At 39.2% G+C, this 21132-nt stretch overlaps 1 protein-coding gene across 4 annotated transcripts in view; it reads left to right on the forward strand.

The window, feature by feature from the left end:
• The first annotated feature begins 9222 nt into the window (after positions 1–9222).
• LOC101740264 (uncharacterized) overlaps positions 9223–21132 on the forward strand; it is a 224299-nt gene continuing 212389 nt past the window's right edge. For 2 of the 4 annotated variants that reach the window (XM_062676049.1, XM_038020392.2), the window contains exons 1-2: positions 9223–9787; positions 10411–10520. The gene's annotated coding sequence lies outside the window, so the exon portion shown is untranslated. The remainder of the gene's footprint in view (positions 9788–10410; positions 10521–21132) is intronic. The other 2 variants (XM_062676050.1, XM_012697665.3) reach the window with 2 other exon arrangements.

Here is a 21132-nt window from a genome sequence, read left to right on the forward strand (position 1 = left end):
AATACTGTATAAGCTATTATATGTACGTATGTGTGTGTTGTATTCGTAACTTAATATAAATTTCATTGCACCTACCACTATTTACTCTGCAATACCTTTGGTTAACTGGTAGAGATGGTAATGCCTTAGGCATTAAATCCGCCAATGTAAATTTTACATGAAGTGTAATAAATAAATAAATAATTAATAGATGATCACACGTCATTTCGGATCCTCCCGAATCACTAACGGTGCTTTTAGGTACTTCAAGTACAGATAGGACTGACGTATCGCAAAGAGTTTCAAAACTTAAATACCCGAACACACTACTCCAAAGGATTTTTTGAATTCAATCTATCGTTTATTATATCAATGCCCTCAGCGCCAACAGTGAGAGATAAAGGCGGCTCTTTGTGTCGCTTCCTTCGCTTCTTGCTAGAATTAGTGTTAGCAACGTCGTCAAGACGTGTTAGTAGATATATCTTTATCTTGAATAGGAAAAAAATAATAAGAATAAATGAGTAATTAAGTTGACAAAGAAGTTTCTTTTATAGAGTGTCTTGTGAGTCCGCACGGATTTGTACCACAACCCAGCCTATTTCATTTAAAGGCGAGGCAGTCAACTGAACCCCGTGAGCTCACCTACTTGTTAGGGTTACGCTGAAATGGCCTCTCAAGGCCAAGTTTAGGTAGGAGAAAAAAAAGGATAGATGACGGGCCCTTGAGGAGTGCTTGGAAGTACTTGGCTTTGTGATACCCAGCCAGACGGACATGTGCCCAAGATAACCAGATGAACACGACGAATTTACAAACCTTCCGTTTTTTAGAACATTTTGGTAACGGAACCCTAAAATTAGTGACAATAGTTTTAAGATTTCAAATATCAAGATTTAAGTATCCCAAAAGGAAAAGAATCCAATCGTTACCATTCAATAGACAATATTACTGTCTTCTTAACGTAATATCTTACAGAATCCGCTCTATAATCTCGTTATCGGTCTCGTTAAGAACTTCTATCAGAGCTATACACGCTTTTTTTATTATATAAAACAGGCTGAATAAGTAAAGCAATAAAATCAGGATTTCGCCCACAACTGACGCGTCACATTCGTGCAAACATCGCCAAGTACTCAGTTTATATTGTGGGCGTGTGGGGTGTGGCCTGTTTGACAGCGATTTTTGATTATTCAATACTGATAAAGTATATATCGACTGAAGAAAGCAAAATTGTTGTACCTCAAAAAGCCAACTTTACACCAGAGCTATAAAACTCTTTCAAAAATTCATAACTCATATTATATCTGTAGAGATAGAAAGTTGAAAATTAGTATGGTGTGGTATCTAAATCCTATCTGATTATATTAATTTTAATACATCAATTTATGGCTTCGGTATACAGTTGGATTTTTCAAGATAAGACATTTTCGCTTTCTTCCGTCGATATGTAATAAATGCTGTCACATTCTGTTGGTTACAGTTTAAGTTTCTACCAATAAACGTACAGGGTGTGCAGTAACGGCAATAGAGTCGAAACTTTGTTGATTAAAATCAATTTAAAAAGTGGACGTATCGGTTTTAGTCCCAACCTAGTATTACTTTCCATGTTATGAGTGACCGACACATATTTGATAGAAATCAAGAACACGTAGAAACTATAATATGTCTTTAACGAATATACTGATTTCGATTGAGAACCAAATCCGGAATTTTAGTTTGAACCCGTGATGTCACCTACCGGTCCGCGAGTAGTTTCAATAGTGTCTTTGCCTACCGAAGATTAAGTAGGAATTAAGGGTTATAGCATAGTACTATCAACTCTAAATAGATAACACTTGAATACTTTTAGCAAATGAGCACATATTATTCTGTTTAGCCAGTTCTGCCAGCCAGTGACAATCTAATTAACATTCACTAAATTAGCATCTATCAAATCGCTAGAACTCAGACCATATTCAAACGAACATTTCACGACTTGTCCCTACACTTTGTTAAGTATGGTCAAGAACTTTATTACCCTCACGAGAGCTTACTAAAAAAATGTTTTTCATGTTGCTAACGTGTAAAACTCCGCGAAAATCTTGTTTGAATTGTGTTACGGCTGTCGCATCCTTCACAACGGAACCGCAGTTTGGTGGGATTTACCCGTACGGGCTTACAATATGAAGAATATTGTGCGTTAACCGGAAAAGCTTTCGTTAACATATATTTCGTGAGTAATTAAGAAACATTGGGGCCCGACTGCGGGATTTGAGATTTAAAACTATTGTAATTACATTAATCTAGGATTGGTAAGAACGGAATGTATGAAAAGAATGTGGAACGGAGCGCTAAGATGAGGGTAGGTGAGTGCGAGAAAACGATAAGAAAGGGAAAAGAGATCATTATCTCAGAAAAAAGAAAAAGATTTAGATTTAGAAGAAAGAAAAAGATTGAGCGAGACGATTGAATGAGCTAGACTTAAAAAATATGTCAGTTTATTTTTAATTATTATAATAGAGAAGATTTTGAAAAAGAAGAATAAAAATGCAACAGTGGAGTAGTTTTATTTTATGCGCCACGATCCCAATTCTACATTTATTATGTCTACGACTAGAGAAAACCTTCTTAAATAGGTAGCCGCTATCTCATCTTCAATAAATATATAGCAATCATACATTTGTTTTTTTTTTCGATTGGAACAGTATTGTTGTATGTGTACGGTGTCGTATCTTAAATAAATTTGAACCTCACTTTAACTCTACATACGGCTATTTACGAAAGCTTGCGGAGCACACGAAGCCGTTACTAAAATGTTAATTTCACACTTGGAATAATAATTCTCAGTCGGGACGGCGAATAGGCAATAAATATTTTAAAAGACAAGCTCGCTAATTGCAAGTTACGTTACTATTTTCGCAGAGCTTTTTGAGTCTGACGGGCCCTGTGCCTCGTTAGGCTTATTGTACACTGACCTCTTCTAAAGACATTTACTGTTTCTCTCTGAGGGTACGTAAATTGATGATCCAAAAGACAATAGTGACAATCGAAAAATTGAACGTGCTGAAAAGCTTATGGTCAAAAGCTGGTTTTAAATGCTTACAGGAATCCGCAGACGTTACATTGTAACATCCATCTCAGAGGGGGAGGTTATTGATTCCTAACCCACCCCTAAAACTGAAACGCTACTTCGAGACATTTTTTTTTTAAGAAATTGTTACTTGTGCCCCTGCGACCTTTCCATTTTGACCAGGGTGGACGAGCATGGGCTCAGACAATAGGGGTGGGATTTGCTAAGAGCTGCCCTAGCGCCTCCGAACGAGATCTAGCAGCTCTACGGCAGCTGCTTTGCGAATGCGCTTACCACAGGATCGGATTACAGTGGTAGGACCTCTTGTGAGTCCGCGCGGGTAGGTACCACCCCGACTATTTCTGCCGTGAAGCAGTAACGCGTTTCGGTTTGAATGAGTGGGACAGCCGTTGTAACTATACTGAGACCTTAGAACATACCTCAAGGTGTGTGGCGCATTTACGTTGTAGATGTCTATGGGTTCCAGTAACCACTTAACACCAGGTGGGCTGTGAGCTCGTCCACACATCTAGGCAATAAAAAAAAATTAAAAAAAAACCTAGCATACATAATACGGTCTAGTAAATGTATGTATGACCAGATGTCAAAATTTGTACACACATACATATATATGTATATGTATACAAACATAGTGCGTATGTGCGTATCGATGCTCATAAATACCAATCTATAGATGTTTATAAGAATTAAACTTACCAACCCACTGAGTTTCTCGTAGGATCTTCTCTGTGGGTCGCGATTCCGATCCGGTAGTAGATTCAGCCAAACACTGCTCTTGCTAGGGCTAGTGTTAGCAATTCTCTCAGGTCGAGCCCGTGACCTCACCTACCGGTCCGTGCGAAGTTAGAATAGCCTCTTAGGCTACCAACGATTAGGTAGGAAAAAAGGTACAACCTTCGTACCGATTTTTCAGAATTTCCCTTTTTGAAAATAAAAATATACTTAAATCGTTAAGGTACTTCTAACCTCAGCTTTACGCTCAAATCACACATTGACTATTGGTGTAAATAATAAGTAAAGTACGATCATAGAATGCGCCGCAACTCACAGGCTCTCTGTGTACTTAATGATCTTTACAATGCTTCTATACAGAAAGTAGGTATAGGGGTCTGCTAAAGTATCAACTATAATGGAGCAGAGATTTTGTAGTGTGCTTATTAAATTGCACTTTGGTATTGATATTGATATACTATTATTTTGATATTCAAATAACAGTATATTATACCTTGATTTCGGTAGCCTATGGTCAACCCTAACTTGGATTTCGCTACCTTATAACATTTCAAATCCCACATGGTCCTCAATCTCCAAACTAGATTTTCCTGTACTATGTGAACTGGGAATGATATGTATACTTATACGAATAGGTAATATTGGGTAAAGCAGACCTAGCGGATACCGTGGCAGCGGACATGAAGACAATCGAGCTAATCTGGCCCAAAGCAAAGCGCGTAGCCTAAAGCTGACCGCGATGCCGAAATACTTTTGAAGTGGTCTGCTTGACCTGGTGGTCTTAGAAACTTGAACAACAACAACAACAACGTAACTCAGGGTAAGCCCGAACAGGTTTAATTTGGGAACTAAATGGAGAGTGAGAACCGAGGACCAGTCGACCAGCAGACAAATGCACCAGTAATTTGACATATTTAAAAATATACCGAGAGATACTGGTGATAGGACCTCTTGAGTCCGCACGGCAGGTTTTTTTTTATTGCTTAGATGGGTGGACGAGCTCACAGCCCACATGGTGTTAAGTGGTTACTGGAGCCCATGTAAACGTAAACCCCAACGTAAATGCCGCCACCCACATTGAGATATGAGTTCTAAGATCTCAGTATAGTTACAGCGGCTGTCTCATCCTTCAAACCGAAATGCATTACTGGTTCACGACAGAAATAGGCGAGGTGGAGGAGGTACCTACCCATGGATACTCACAAGAGGTCCTACCATCAGTAAGAGGCACCACCGCCCTGTCTATTTCGACATTTCACTTATTACGTGAAATTTATATTTGTAATGAAAAGTGCGTTTTATTCGGTGTTAACATCAACAGTTCAATGTTTTTAATTGAAAGTGTACTCCATTCAAACAGTTGAAGATTTTTTTGTTATGGTATTTTTTTCAAAATTTTAATCTTTAGATGGCTCTCCTGTAAAGTTGCCAAAATTTCGCTTAAACCAAATATCCTTTCACCCCTCGATGTACGTGCTTAAATAATTATTAATTTATTAATTATTAATACATAATTATTTAATATAAAATAATGATTAATAATTTTAATTATATATATAATATAATCCGGGATAGCTCCTTAACTACTGGAACGATTTGAATGAATTTGGTATCAATTTAAAGTTGACAGTTGAACCTTTAAAATGATGTGATTTTTATCATAATTAAAAATGTATTTAGTAAGCAAGATCGCGCGGAACCAATTTCAAGTAAGTGATTCCAAACTTTTGCTCGCGTGTATATATCTCATTGCTAGGCCTCACCTATGTTACGCCGTAGTGTTCGATCGACCGTCATCCTCAACCAAGTCCGATGAAATTATTAATTATTGATAATTCAAATTAATTGACGGACGATTTTATTGTTTATTATTTTTGTTGTTTTAAAAATTTAAATTTTACTTCCTTTAAGACAGGATTTTGAAAATATGCAATACGGAATTATTTTTTTCACACAAAACTCACTTATACGAGAGTCAACCCGAGTTCCTAAATAACATTACTTCTTCTTCTTCGTCGCTTTCTTCATTGCTGAAGGTCGTGTCCCTGAAACTTGACCGTTGCCTGTCTCGTGAGCTGTTTCCATCTCGTCCGGTCCTCAGCTGCTCGAATGGCGGTTACGACTGGCAACCCAGTTCGAGCGGTTACTTGATCACACCAACGGCTAGGTAATCGGCCGCGGGGTCTCTTTCCTTCTACTTTGCCCGTCACAATCACTTTGTCCAAGTTATCTGACTGTCGGCGGGCAATATGACCGAAGTAGCTGAGGATCCTCTGGTAACATTACAACTGCGTGTATAATAAGCAGCAGTTTGGCTCTTCCCCTGATATTGCTGAAGTCCATGAGCGACGGTAATCACTCACCATCAGGTGGGCTGTATGCTAGTCTGCTTGCAAGGGCAATAAAAAAATTATAACAATAATAATATATCGCTTTTAGCACATCGCTATCACACGGACAGATCCCGAATACATTATATTTACGTCGCCCTGCTTAGTACAATTTTTATGAAAGATGAGATTATCCATGTTTTTATGGTGTCCATACGAATGGTCCTGTAGGTTTTATTTTAATATATTCCGAGTTTATCTTGTGAATATTTCCTATAAAATTTAAGATATTCGCCGTCGAGGATCGAACTTTTAATTCGAAAAGTAAATATTGGTTTGTAGTGTCGATTGGTTCAGTCGAGAATTATAATAATACATTAACAGTGAAATGTATAAAAGACAATTAATTTTGAAAATGTTTATTGTATACGAATATTAAACAAAGGTTGACGTGAATCTATTTGGTAAATTATTCTCAAAGGTAATAAGCAATGTTAATAGAAACTTTCAATCAAAAGATACTAAGCTATGAATATTATTAAGTTATTTGACTGACTCGGCGCTGTAGTAATTACTGTCCTTGACTGTAGCGCAGACTGGTGGTAGGAGCTCTTGTGAGTCCGCACGGATAGGTATCACCACCCCGCCTTTTTCTGCCGTAAAGCAGTTAATGCGTTTTGGTTTGAAGGGTAGGGGCAGCCGTCGAGTCAGAAATGAGGAAATCCGTCAAGTTTCTGTTAAAATTCAATAAACAATAATCAATTTATTACTGGTGGTAGGACCTCTTGTGAGTCCGCGCGGTTGGGTACCACCACCCTGCCTATTTCTGCCGTGAAGCAGTAATGCGTTTCGGTTTGAAGGGTGGGGCAGCCGTTGTAACTATACTTGAGACCTTAGAACTTATATCTCAAGGTGGGTGGCGCATTTACTTTGTAGATATCTATGGGCTCCAGTAACCACTTAACACCAGGTGGGCTGTGAGGTCGTCCACCAATCTAAGCAATAAAAGAAGGGTCGTGAGTTCGGTTCCAACATCAAGCAAACATATGATGAACAGATTTATTTGCTCTTTGTCTGGGTGTCTATTATCGATCTATCTATATATTTGAATGGATAGAATACGGAATGAATATGTTAGAGGAAGTCTGAAAGTGGCACCTGTGTCAGAGAAGCTGAGAAGTGCGCGTTTGGGATGGTATGGACATGTGATGAGACGAAACAAAAATGAGGTTGGTAAGAGAGTGTTGTTAACTATGAATGTGGAAGGATATAGAGGAAGAGGTATATGATAGAAGAGTATGGAAGGAGCAAACATGTTTCGCCGACCCCAGGTAACTGGGAGAAGGGCAAGATAATTATGATGGAATGTATATATTTGAATGTATAAGTATGTATGTCAGTCTCTGGTATCCATAACACTTCTTCTTCTTCTTCGCCGCTTTCTTCATTGCTGAAGGTCGTGTCCCTGAAATTTGACCGTTGCCTGTCTCGTGAGCTGTTTCCATCTCGTCCGGTCCTCAACTGCTCGAATGGCGGTTGCGACTGGCAACTGGCAACCATCCATAACACAGGGAATCCTAATTTAGAGCCGGATGACCGTGCGTGATTTGTTCCCAGTTATTATTATGTTTAATCGATGGAAAGTACTTTGAGGTATTGTTCATTTTACCATCGCACCACCCGCCATGGACGTAAGCTCAAAGTCGCTCACCGTGCTATGGAAAGGCGTATGCTCGGAGTTTCTTTGATGGATCGAGTCAGAAGTGAGGAAATCCGTCAAAGAACCAAAGTAACCCTAAGGATTAGCAAGCTGAAACGGCAATGGGCCGGACATAATGACGCAGAACCGATGGAGCAGACGCGTTCTGGACTGGAGACCACGTACCGGTAAGCGCAGCGCTGGGCGTCCCCCTGCCCGTTGGACCGATGACTTGCGGCGATATGCTGGGAGAGATTGGATGCGGAAGGCGGAGGATCGTTCATTGGCGGACTATGGGAGAGGTCTACATCCAGCAGTGGAGAGATACAGGCTGATGATGTTACCACCCACCGCTGGATCAGAGCTCAGTTCCCCCACTTATGCGACCACATTCCGTTTATAGGCTTTAGCGCTAAAATACAATCTTTTCCACGGTGTTCTCCGCGCGTTATGACATGTTGTTCTACAAAGGAGATTTCGAGAGAGAAAACTACTGGTTGTGTGAGCGCGCACCACCATCTTGCCTGTTATAGTAGGAGTTTGTTTTGGTTCGAAGGGTGGGGCAACCGTTGTACCATAAAAGTGAAACTTAGAACTCAAGGAAGGTCGGCATTTACGTTGTTAATATATATGGGCTCCGGTAACCACTTAACACAAGGTGGGTGGTGAGCTCTTACACTTATCTTTGCTATAAAAATACACTTTAAATTTTTATATACATATTTCATATGATAACTTAATTTGAAATGTAGAGCGACTTATGATTTTTGATCTAGCTAGTCTTGATTTATATTAAGCCGTAAACTTTGTAGAGTAGATAGGTCAATTAATGTATTATTTACCTCGTAAAAAAATCTAATAAAAATTATAAGACTACCAGATGAATACAACCAACTTTTATAATTATATCCACATAAGAATTTTTTTATTGTAAAAGTGTGGCATCTCTGTAGCAATTATCAGTGTAAATTAAACACGATGTTTTATGACGTTAATAAACACATACAAACTATAACGAACTGTAGATATAAAGGGAAAAAGCGTTGCTTGGAGAACACATAAAACAATTTTCTTTATCCCGAAGCAATTTATCATAAAATTGCTTTATCGTCGATCACAATTAAGTGAGATTGGACGCTATTGAGGCCAGTTAAGTCATCAATTCATTAATAGTCTTAAATAATAGGTCCCTGGGCGCCAGAGGGCATCTCCCAGCGGCGTCTGTCGGCCGAATGCACTCCTAGCCCCGACCTGCATAGAACCCCTTTATGTACATGCAGAGCCCATTCCACCTGTTCACCCGTCCCTCTCTCCGCCCTTCGATTTAACGTGCATCTCGTTCCCACCTCAAAATCACATTCGGCCGTTTTCGTTTATGCTCGGATGCAATAGCCGGTGTGCTCAGCTGAATATAATTTGGTGGCAGTCGCTTCCCGACCGCCGGAGGAGGCGGATCGTTTTCCCTCGCTCCCGCATACAAAACATCGCTACGTTGCATCCTTTTTATAGGGATGTTCGTTCCTAGTTCCTACGTAGTGTTTACTAAGGATACGTGCCGTGACAATTAAGCCGGAATAGTTCAGTTGTGTCAGTGTGTGATTTAACGTTAATTAGATACTCGTTGTTTTCATGTTGCAACATACGGATGTGCCTAATGCAGTGAGATCCGTTTGATTGGCAAAAGTAAACATGATATGACAGATGTTAAATAATAGGATAGTTGCATTGCTATTAACGTTTTAATGGATGCAGCACACGAGCGACGCTAAAGCGGAAACATCAAATAGCTTAGTTGCAGTTTCGGTGACTGGGAAATTGTAATAGCAAGAACAGTCACGAGGCTCGATCGTGATACGTTGAATGAAGATTAGCTGCAGAAGAACAGCCTTTTTAATTTTAATCATAGTGATGTGCCGCTTAGTGAACTAAACAATCGACGTGATTCGTATGTGCTGCCGATCCTTAACGACAAAAGTGAAGGTAATACAATAATATTTTGGTCGTGGGAGTAACGCAAGTCGGTAATGATGTGGCTGTTTTCTGATGATAATTTAACAAAACAATTCATTAAACAATAGTTCATTGTTCGTCGTTCGTACGAGAGTTTGTTGGTTAATTAAATTATTTGTGTGTAAGTTTTTGTAGTACGAGTGGGAAGTACAATGTATATTATAAAAACAATTGCCGATTTAAATTCCTGAGTGAGATTTTGATTTCATTAAAGCTGATTAATTAATGTAAGGCAGCGGCTTGGCTCTGCCCCTGGCATTGCTGAAGTCCATGGGCGATGGTAACCACTCACCATCAGGTGGGCATGAGCTCGTATGCCTACAAGGGCAATAAAAAAATGAAAAAATAAATAAATAAAAAAAACAATTTTTCATAATCATTAATTGTATCAATTTCAGCAATAGTTTGTTAGTTGGTCTGGGTTTGTTTTGGGGAGCATTGATACAACATATTAATTAAGCAAAAATGCATCTTCTACTTTTAACCGCGAAAAATGAATATTATTTTAAGACTAATTAATTTCAAAAATTCAAAGGCAAGCTAATACGCGAGCGAAACAGTTAAAGGTAGATAAATGTTTGATATCTTTTCAGGTATAATTGAAAAATATAAGTGCCACAAAACACAGTAAAGTGAAGTGGGTATTGTTTCATCATCATCATATTAATAACACGAAAGTTTGTAAGAAGAATAATTTTATCAAGTAAGTGTTTAGTAAAATATTTTTAGGTTTACGATCTAAGACTACTGCTCATTTTTACTGTTGATTCTCGCATTAGTTTTAATAAATTTAACAAATTCACTTGTTTTTATTTATATTTATTTACAAACACGACTGTGGTTTGAAACGGTAAAACTGTCTTTTAAATGACGTATAGGTAATTAAGTTAACATCTTTTGTTCTCTTCGTTTTTTTAATTTAAACACGGGCCTTTATTAATGGTTATAAAAAATAATCTATACTAATATTATAAAGCTGAAGAGATTGTTTGTTTGAACGCGCTAATCTCGGGAACTACTGGTCCGATTTGAAAAATTGTTTCAGTGTTGTATAGCCAATTTATTGAGGATAGCTATAGGCTATATAACATCACGGTAAGACCAATACAAGTGGAGCACCAATAAATAATGTTTCAAGGGGATAGGTAGGGGTTTAAATGGCTCCTTAATATTCTATAATTCAAAAATATTTTCACTTTCTACGTAAATGAAGTGGGGGGTGAAATTTAGCGTTAGCGAAAGTAGCTATTCCATGCGGACGGAGTCGCGGGCAAAAGCTATGTTTTTATAAATCTTCCACACAAGCTGTGCAAAATAGTCTAATGGTGAACAAAAACTCTTAACATAATTTTGTTTTCGTACACCGTAATTATGTAAAGACTTCTGTAAAAATAATTTATGAAAACAAGTTATTTTCCAAGTAATTTTAGATCACTAATTATTTTCGTGCGTCAGCGCGAGAGGATCGACTTGGATTATAAAGAGGTCAAAAGTTAAATAGGTACATTAAAATTAGAATCCATTTCTAATAAGCAGATATTTTGCCTTTAACACTGACATATTGTCTTTTATTTGTCTATATTTACTTTTTTGGCTTAGAAATAAACCTTAAAACCAGCGGAAAAGCTTTGAAAAAAAAATCGGGAAGTAGTTTTTTGTTCAAATCTTCCGCATTTTAATAAAAGAGAATATGTAATACATAATAATATATAAAAAAAATCATAGAAAACCGTAGAAGTAAGAAGTAAAATGAACCTTAGATGTCGTTTATACTAAGTGATTATGGTCGAATTTCGATAATTATCAAACTAACCATCATTACAATTACGAGTAAATAGGCAGCGGCTCTCGGTAGGCAGCGGATTGGTTCTGCCCCTGGCACTGCTGAAGTCCATGGGCAACGGTAACCACTCACCATCAGGTGGGCTGTATGCTCGTCTGCCTATAAGGGCAATAAAAAAAAACCATACAAAATTAAAAAGTTTAGGACGACACTTGTACATTCGATAGTTTCAATAGCTTACGCGAATCGTAGACACAATAATTAAATCTGCTATTACGGCTAAATCTCTCGCATTTATTCTAGTCTCAGTGGTCGGTGGTGGTCGGTAGCAAAAGCAATGCTTCGCAGAATCTACCCACTGGGAAGATCCGCCGAGAAACTCAGGGGGCTGTGTCTCACCCGGGCTGCCACCAGTGCGGGCACCCGGACGATGACGCGCAGCACGCGCTCGAAACGTGCCCGCGTTGGGAGCACTCGCGGCGAGATCTCGTCGCGGTGCTGGGGAGTAACCTCTCCCTGCGGGCTGTCGTCGCCCGCATGTTAGAGGATCAGGGCTCGTGGGAGGCCATGGCCAGGTTTTGTGACCTGGTAATGGCGTCCCGTGAGGCTGAGGAGCGTGAAAGGGAGTGGGATCCCTCTTCAGCACCTCAGCGCAGAAGGCGGGATGGCCGGCGCGGGCGTGAAGCTCCCGCTCAGCCCCCGTAGGGACTATCAGGTGGCGGGTGCGGGGGCGCCCGGTACTCGACTGTCGGTCCGGTGGTGGGGCGGTGCAAGGTGGCTCCTGTGCGCCGCCCACGGTGTATCTCCCGAAATGACGTCCTTCGGGATTTTCCCGGAGATGAAATCCCGTCTTATCATCAGGACGGGTACCGGCGAAGGCAGACTTTCGGCGCGCACTGCGGTACCGTATGTCTGGTGTAGCCGGTGTGGTGGAGCTCGATGGGGTTTAGTCGGTAGTCGTTCTGCGGGGCAAGTGCTTCGCGCGCCTTTTTCAAGGCGTAGTCTCCTGTGAGAAATTGGGGGAGGTGAAGGACCTCGGCCCTTCTCTTCTCCCCTTCTTCCTCTCAGGAGGCGCCGGAGTCCGACATAACCCGGTTCGTTACCCCCCCGGACCGGGTATCCGTAAATGGATTCCCCAGCGTTAAAAAAAAAAAAAAAAAAAGGGGGCTGTGTCTGAGGATTAAGCTCGACTCTGTTCGTGTTCCATCTTTTAATACTGGCGTTACGGCATTTACCCTACATTTGAAGTCGTCGTGGCCTAGAGGATAAGACGTCCGGTGCATTCGTGTTGAAGCGATGCACCGGTGTTCGAATTCGAGGCGGGTACCAATTTTTCGAATGAAATACGTACTCAACAAATGTTCACGATTGGCTTCCACGGTGAAGGAATAACATCGTGTAATAAAAATCAAACCCGCAAAATTATAATTTGCGTAATTACTGGTGGTAGGACCTATTCTGAGTCCGCGGAGTGACTGAGGCATACTTTTGTGAAAAAGATATCAAAACATCGGCACAAGTGTATCAAGATACCATTCTTGAGAAGGTAGTGAAGCCCCTTAACAACACCATGTCCAATAATCAAGAATGGTCTTTCCAGCAAGACTCGGCGCCAGGTCATAAAGCTCGGTCTACGCAGTCTTGGTTGGAAACGAATGTTTCGGAATTCATCAGCTGAAGACTGGCCGTCGTCTAGTCCCGATCTTAATCCGCTGGATTATGATTTATGGTCAGTTTTAGAGAGTACGGCTTGCTCTAAACGCCATGATAATTTGGAATCCCTAAAATAATTCGTACGATTGGCAGTGAAAATTTTTCCCATGGAAGGAGTGCGTGCTCCTATTGATAACTGGTCTCAACGTTTAAAGGACTGTATTGCAGCCAATGGAGACCACTTCGAATAAGCTTTTTATACTTTAAATTAGTTTATATTTATATATTAAACTAACACACTGTAAAAGTAATAAATGTTATTTGCAATAGATTTTTTTTTCCCTTTGTCTCAGTATTTATGGCAAGACTAGGTATAGGCTCTTAGCATGTTATTTTTTTTAATTTTTTTATTGCTTATATGGGTGGATGAGCTCACAGCCCACCTGGTGTTAAGTGGTTACTGGAGCCCATAGACATATATAACGTAAATGCGTCACCCACCTTGCGATATAAATTCTAAGGTCTCAAGTATAGTTATAACGACTGTCCCACCTTTCAAACCGAAATGCATTACCGCTTCACGGCAGAAATAGGCAGGGTGGTGGTACCTATCCATGCGGACTCTTAAGAGGTCCTACCACCAGTAATTACGCAAATTATAATTATGCGGGTTTGATTTTCATTACACGATGCTATTCCTTCACCGTGGAAGTCAATCGTGAACCTATTTCATTAGAGTACCTATTTCATTAAAAAAATTGGTACCCGCCTGGGATTCGAATACCGGTGCATCGTTCAACACGAATACACCGGACGTCTTATCCTTTAGGCCACGACGACTTCACTTCTTCAGTTGTATTAAAATGCAATCAAGAAATACAAATAAACTAACATAGATTAAGAACAGTTTATACATCAAGCAAAGCATAAATACAAAAAAAGTCAGTTAAGAATCTAAAACATGAATCAAATTAAAATAAGACAAACCCTCTAAAACCAAGAAATCTAAGAAGAATAAAAAATATTAACTGTAAAATTACTTTAACGGAATTATAAGAACTAGAGGTCCCGCAGTAGTCGAAATTCGAATATAATTAATTGGAATTGTAAGTTTGTACACTATTATGATTGTATTTTATACTTCTATAATCACAAATTTTGCCAAGACACTATAAAAAACTACACTATTTGACAACAGACGTCAAGAACAAAAGTTTGACAATAAATAGTATGCATGCGTGTGTGCGTCAAATACATGGTATGTAGTGTGCGTAATGTTTTCTTTATTGATTTAATGTATCTTTAATGCATTATTTTTAAAAAAATATTAGCATTGTGCACTTCTTCTCTATATTCTCTATAAGTATGGAAAATTTCATACTCCTCCGTCTGCGCAACTTTCGTAAAAAGGGATACAAAGTTTTTGCTTCACGTTGATCAGTAATATTACCAATACACAAGCTGTTGGGTTGAGTTAAGCCACAAAATTGTCTAGACGCTTTTAGTTGAACTTATTAAATTTTCACTATGATCAAAACCGAAGTTAACTGAACGTTTGCTATATTCTCTGCGAGGTCGATATTGGGTTTCTGTGGAAAGCAAAAATACAAGTTTGACTCCTTGGTTTGGCGCTGCGATGAAGATATAGGATTTCAAAAATATTTACAGAGGAGAATAGTTTGTCTTTTGTAAAAAAATATTTTTTTTTTTTATTGCTTAGATGGGTGGACGAGCTCACAGGCCACCTGATGTTAAGTGGTTACCTAACCCTTAGAAATCTACAACGTAAATGCCCCACCCTTCAAACCGATACGCATTATTGCTTCACGGCAGAAATAGGTAGGGTGGTGGTACCCAACCGCGCTGACTCACAAGAGGTCCGACCACTAGTAATAGATAAAAATGTTACTATAGATAAAAATTGTAGTTACAAGATTCGGCATCGTTTCTTAACCGACAACTTATTTTGTTACGTAAAAAAAGCTCTCTTTAAACAGAACACGTTTTTGTTCGAACTTTCGCCGAACTTCAACGAGAATCTTTTGTGTTGCTCAGTCTTTAACTAGCAAGTTTTAGTAGAGATACGATTTTCTTTGTTTTTCTATTTTATTTTCTGGCTTAGATACCTAGAAGCGTTCACTGGCCATCGGGTAGTAAGTGATTATAGACACTGCGGTATAAAAAAATACACTCTGTAGAATTGCTGGTGGTAGGACCTCTTGTGAGTCCGCGGGGGTGGGTACCACCGCCCTGCCTATTTCTACCGTGAAGCAGTAATGCGTTTCGGTTTGAAGGGTGGGGCGGCCGTTGTAACTATACTTGAGACCTTAGAACTTATATCTCAAGGTGGGTGGTGGCGCTTAAGTTGTAGATGTCTATGAGCTCCAGTAACCACTTAACACCAGGTGGGTTGTGAGCTCGTTCACCTAACTAAGCAATAAAAAAATTTAAAAAGTGATTATAGACACAGTAGTATAAAAAAATACACCCTGTAGAAATACCTATGTAAGTACTCTGCTTGATTCGCAAAGAAAAATGCAGCTTAAGTTTTTTGACAAACGAGCATCTAGCTAATAGTAAGTAATCACCGTCGCTCGTGGTCATTAGCACAATCAAGCCGCCGTCTACATATTTCTACTGTAAATAAGCCCACACTTAGTATCCGGTCTTACCGAAATCTCTAGACAACACGCGTACGAAATCGGCACTAAAGTAACAATTAAGCGGGCCACACATACCCGACTTACATAATTAGGCGCTAATACAACAGTATTAATTCTGAAATTGCCCTGCCTATTTCTGTCGTGAAGCAGAAATGCGTTTCGGCTTGAAGGGTGGGCAGCCGTTGTAGCTAAACTTGAGACTTTAGAACTTATATCTCAAGTTGGGTGGCGCATTTACGCCGTAGATGTCTATGGGCTCCAGTAACCACTTAACACCAGGTGGGCGGTAAGCTCATCCACCCATCTAAGCAATAAAAAAGGGGGGCTTAGAAGCCCTGTAGATGACAGATACAACTAACCTTTCTCTAAAGTTAGCAAAACATGACACTGATTTGAGGTAGGCAAGTTGCTATTATAACTCAGATTTCGACCTCACGTCTTAAGGCGGTAGCTCATAAAAGATCAGCCATAAGCTCGTCTGTTTATTTACAAGAAATCAAAAGAAATATATCCACTATTGCTCAATACACTAGCAGTACTGAAAGAGAAATTCAATAAGCCATAGCTCTGGGAAAAATATCAATAAAAACAGTAAATGTATTCTCTAGAGCGTAATTTTATAGCTATCCGCTTTTCCCGAAGCGCATGTTTCTGGAGCCACAAGTGTTCCTGATACGTCTGTAAGATATTTATGTATATACATTTTTTTTGTATATTTTATTCAGAGCCAATGAACTATAAGTAATGAGCGGCCATGTTGGAATGAAATATTGAAAAATACAATCAATTTTCGCAAGGCGGGCTCCGTACAATATTTGAAGTTCTCTTAAATATTTTGTATGTTACTGAAATTGGGCGATTCCTAGTTGTTTTAGTCACTGGTAGCCTTGAGTCCTGTAAAATGCGGTTCTGTTTCGATTACTGATTGGAATCTGGATACTCGTTGAAAATAGAAAAAATAGATTTAGGGTTTAATCTACCATTTTTATAGTTATATTACTTTAGACGCTTCGATACTTTAGGTCTCCGTAATCGCGGACGACTAAGGTGCTATATTTTAGAGATGTTTGCCATTCGAGATTTTAGTGTAGTAGTCTTAGACGCCTACGTTTCGGACCAAACCAGGTAGTAACTCATTCGTTACCGATGCGGATTTCAAATTGAATATTACCCAAACATTCGACATTTCTTTTTGATATTTATGCTTTTAAAATGTTTTTTTACAAACATTTTTACAGTTTTCTTGGTCACGTACATATGTCATGATTGACTGTGGAGCGCTTAACATTTTCATTATATTTCTTAAAACTAATAATAATAATAATGTTTTTATTGCAAGTAATCATGACTCATATAAATTGTTAATAAGACTTAGACCTATGTTAGTAGTTATATTGAAATAAATAAATTATATTTAAATAAATTAATAATATAATAAATAAAGCCTAATGGTAATTATATATCGCCTCATTCGTCGGAATGAATTGGATCTTTAAATCGAAAAAAGGTTTATGGTATATTTACGTAAGCTGCTAACATAGCTGTCAGCAATTACGTACATTACATAATATATGTAATGATGGTCAAACAAAATGAGCAAAATCCAATATAAATTAATAATCCAAAATAATTACACTTTTTTTCCCTAAAATTGCAAGAACTTCGTTTTGTAATTTAGTCCCGAGGAACCCTAACACTGGAGGGTTGTATCGACCTACTTTCATTAAAGATCATTAGAGTTCCGAAGATGAAAAATGAAAAATGTTAAGCTTCTTATTGTGTGATACTGATAGTATTTCCAAACGTAGTCGTCCCAAATAGATTTTTTAATTAAGCAACGTATTTTATTATGATGGTAAGTTTTACTAATTAGTTTACTTATTACGCATTAGTGTTCGAATCCCGCAGGCAGGTACCAATTTTTCTAATGAAATACGTACTTAACAAATGTTCACCATTGACTTCCACGACGAAGAAATAACATCGTGCAATAAAAAAAATCAAATCCGCAAAATTATAATTTGCGTAATTACTGATGGTAGGAAGTCTTGTGTAGGTACCACCACCCTGTCGATTTCAACCGTGAAGCAGTAATGCGTTTCGGTTTGAAAGGTTGGGCAGCCGTTGTAACTATACTGAGACCTTAGAACTCATGTCTTAAGGTTGGTGGCGGCATTATTAACGTTGTAGATGTCTATGGGCTATGGTAACCACTTAACACCAGGTGGGCTGTCGGCTCGTCAACCCATTTATGCAATAAAATGAAATAAAAAGTTGTTTTTTAAACATTTGTTTTCGTCAATGGGTACACGAGATCTTGAAACAGCTTAGTTATAAAGTCTGAGTAAATAGTGCTGTCCATTTTGCGGCATAAATTAGAAGTCACATTTAGTAAACCCAAATCTTCAAACATGGACTATGATTGCTTCGCGATAAAAATTTATGTTGTTGGTAGATCTCGTATGTCGTATCACTCTTGTCAGAGCGGTCGTGGTCGTCATCCAGTATCATTGCTGTGGGCAGATGCTATGCGCCTCACGAGCAATCACCACTCCTCGCGGTTTGTGGTGAGCCTGGTACACTCATGCAAACAGCCGCCAACTGCCGACTTGATCTGGTCGGTCCATCGCATGGGCACCCTACCACGCGGTCTGGTGCCTTCTACTTTGCCCTGAACGACAAGGCAAATAGATATACCTATATATATTTGTATGCTTATCCTGCTACATGATAAGAAACTGCATTCCAAACAGAAATTTATAAAACCAAGCGACAAATTAACGTTCTTTACAAAGCAAAGGCTTCGTTGAGAATTTAATAATTTTTGTGCATTAAATTAAATACTTTACGGTTTTTCTGACTAGCTGAAATTATTAAAAGTATTTTTACACTTTTCTCTTAAGCATCAAGCCCGATGCCGTGACGTGACTATTGTTTTTTTTATTATTGCCGTCATCAATGCCATCATTGACGTCAGCAATGCCAGGAGCAGAGCCCAGCCTCTGCCTACCGCTATACCATTTACCTGATGTCGCCTGATGGTAAGTAATCAGCATCACCACGGACACCACCAATGCCGGAGACACAGCCAATGCCGCTGTTCACTGAAGCTATTTAACGATTTTATTTAACACCCTAGCATAGTTACGTACTCCAGATTAAAGCTCTTGCCATTTCAATATCGGCTTCGATCAGCTAGAATAAGCTTAATGTTATTCAAAACGTGTCTGAACATTATCCCCAGTTGCTGATCGCGCACGACTCTTGAACGTTGGGTGGTATAAGAATTTATTTTAGCTTTAGTTATGAGTACTGAAAATAGTTTCCTATTTAATTTGTCTGTTACTGCGTAAACGTCTGAATAGTATGGCCAACTTTTTTACAGGTGGTAGGACCTCTTGTGAGTACGCACGGGTAGGTACCACCACCCCGCCTATGCCGTGCCTATGCCGTGAAGCAGTAATGCGTTTCGGTTTGAAGGGTTGGGTAGCCGTTGTACCTATACTGAGACCTTAGAACTTGTACTCAAGGTGAGTGGCGCATTTACGTTGTAGATGTCTATGGGCTCCAGTAACCACCATCAGGTGGGCTGTGAGCTCGTCCACACATCTAAGCAATAAAAAAAACCCATGAAATCACTGATGATAGCTATTCGAAATATAAAGGGGCTATTGCAGCTACGCCTGGACAGGTAGACGAGCTCAAGAGCTCAACCTGAGAAAATTTGCTATACTAGCCCTAGCAACAGCAGTGAGAGCTTCGCAGAATCTATCATTCTTCATACGCCTACCGACTTTGATGGAAGTTTAATTTCGTATATTTACAAGTACACGTGTGGGGATATTAATTTTGAGGGTTTTATTGGAGTAAAGTTAATCTTGCAAGTTATATGTGTAAATTTGAGGTGTTTTGACGCTGATCTAATTGGATGTGTTACTTTTGAGTTGCTTATATCAAGACTCAAAATTCTCGCATTAATATTTATTTCTCATAGTCCAATATTTTGCACGCACGTATGTAATTTCATATTTTCACGAGAATGTCGACGATTTGCTACCAGAAGGTTCTTGGTTACTTTGGTCACATTGCTCGGCGGCCACCAGACAACCTTGAAAAATTGACTGTGGTGGGCAAGGTAGAAGGGAAAAGACCCGCCGGCCGGCCACCAAACCGTTGGTCAGATCAGATAACTGCGCTCACTTGACTTTCTGTTGCGATCGCCCTGAGAGAAGCCGAAAACTGAAGGAAATGGAAGCCGATGGCACAAAGAGCCACGAAGGGTTTTTAGGGACACGACCCTCAGCAATGAAGTATGCGACTAAGAAGAAGAAGAAGAAGAAGAAGCTGTAATTTCATAGCAAAAGTAATTTATAATATTATACAATTTTTTGACGATTTGGTATTAAATACAGCGCCTTCAAAAATTCTCGCAAGTTAATGCAACTAATGTAGTTCCAATCGTTCGCAGTGCTGTTTTCTTTACCATAGCCTCTTATCTAATTATCGCAGTTCTAGATAGGACATAGCGAAAGCCCTCACGGGGTAGAATAACCAGTCCACTTGCATCTGCAGTAAAACAATTATACGTTTTAATTTGAATAGTACTTAACCAACGCTTATTGCATGATAGCATCGGTTTATTGAAACTACTCACGTGTCATGCGTTAGCGGTATTTGGATGAATATCTTCACTGGTAGTGACTTCAGTGTAATATTAGGTTACCAAGTTTCATTACAATCGGATGAATGGTTTAAAAACGAACAGAAGACAAACATATAAACACTTATTTTTTTATAGAAGACTAATCAAGCCTGACTTGAGGGCCGATCTTTGATACAACTTTTTTTTATGAATTTGGCATTACTGGTAGTCCAGAGGCCTTTCCAGACTTGATTCGACTCTGGGCCGGTTGCTACCAAACTCCACAGGATCTCGCGCTAGGCCTATTTGAAGATTTCCCGAAAACCTCACCGAAATCGATCGAGCCGTTTCGCAGTCTATAGGAAACACATTTAAAAGTCTTTTTTTAAACATATAGATATTGTAACTTCAACCTCATATCACATAATGGGTGCTCCACCATAATACACCTCTATATAAGCTATTTTAGAATGTTATCACAACGTCGACTTTTGTCGTTGAATAGTACAACGACAGTGAATTCTGAGTGAATCATTCCTTTGCTAGTCACCGGAGCGATAAGAGACTTAAGTGA

The sequence above is a fragment of the Bombyx mori genome, chromosome 25 (assembly GCF_030269925.1).
Source record: "Bombyx mori chromosome 25, ASM3026992v2".
In the NCBI taxonomy this organism is placed as follows: Eukaryota; Metazoa; Arthropoda; class Insecta; order Lepidoptera; family Bombycidae; genus Bombyx; species Bombyx mori.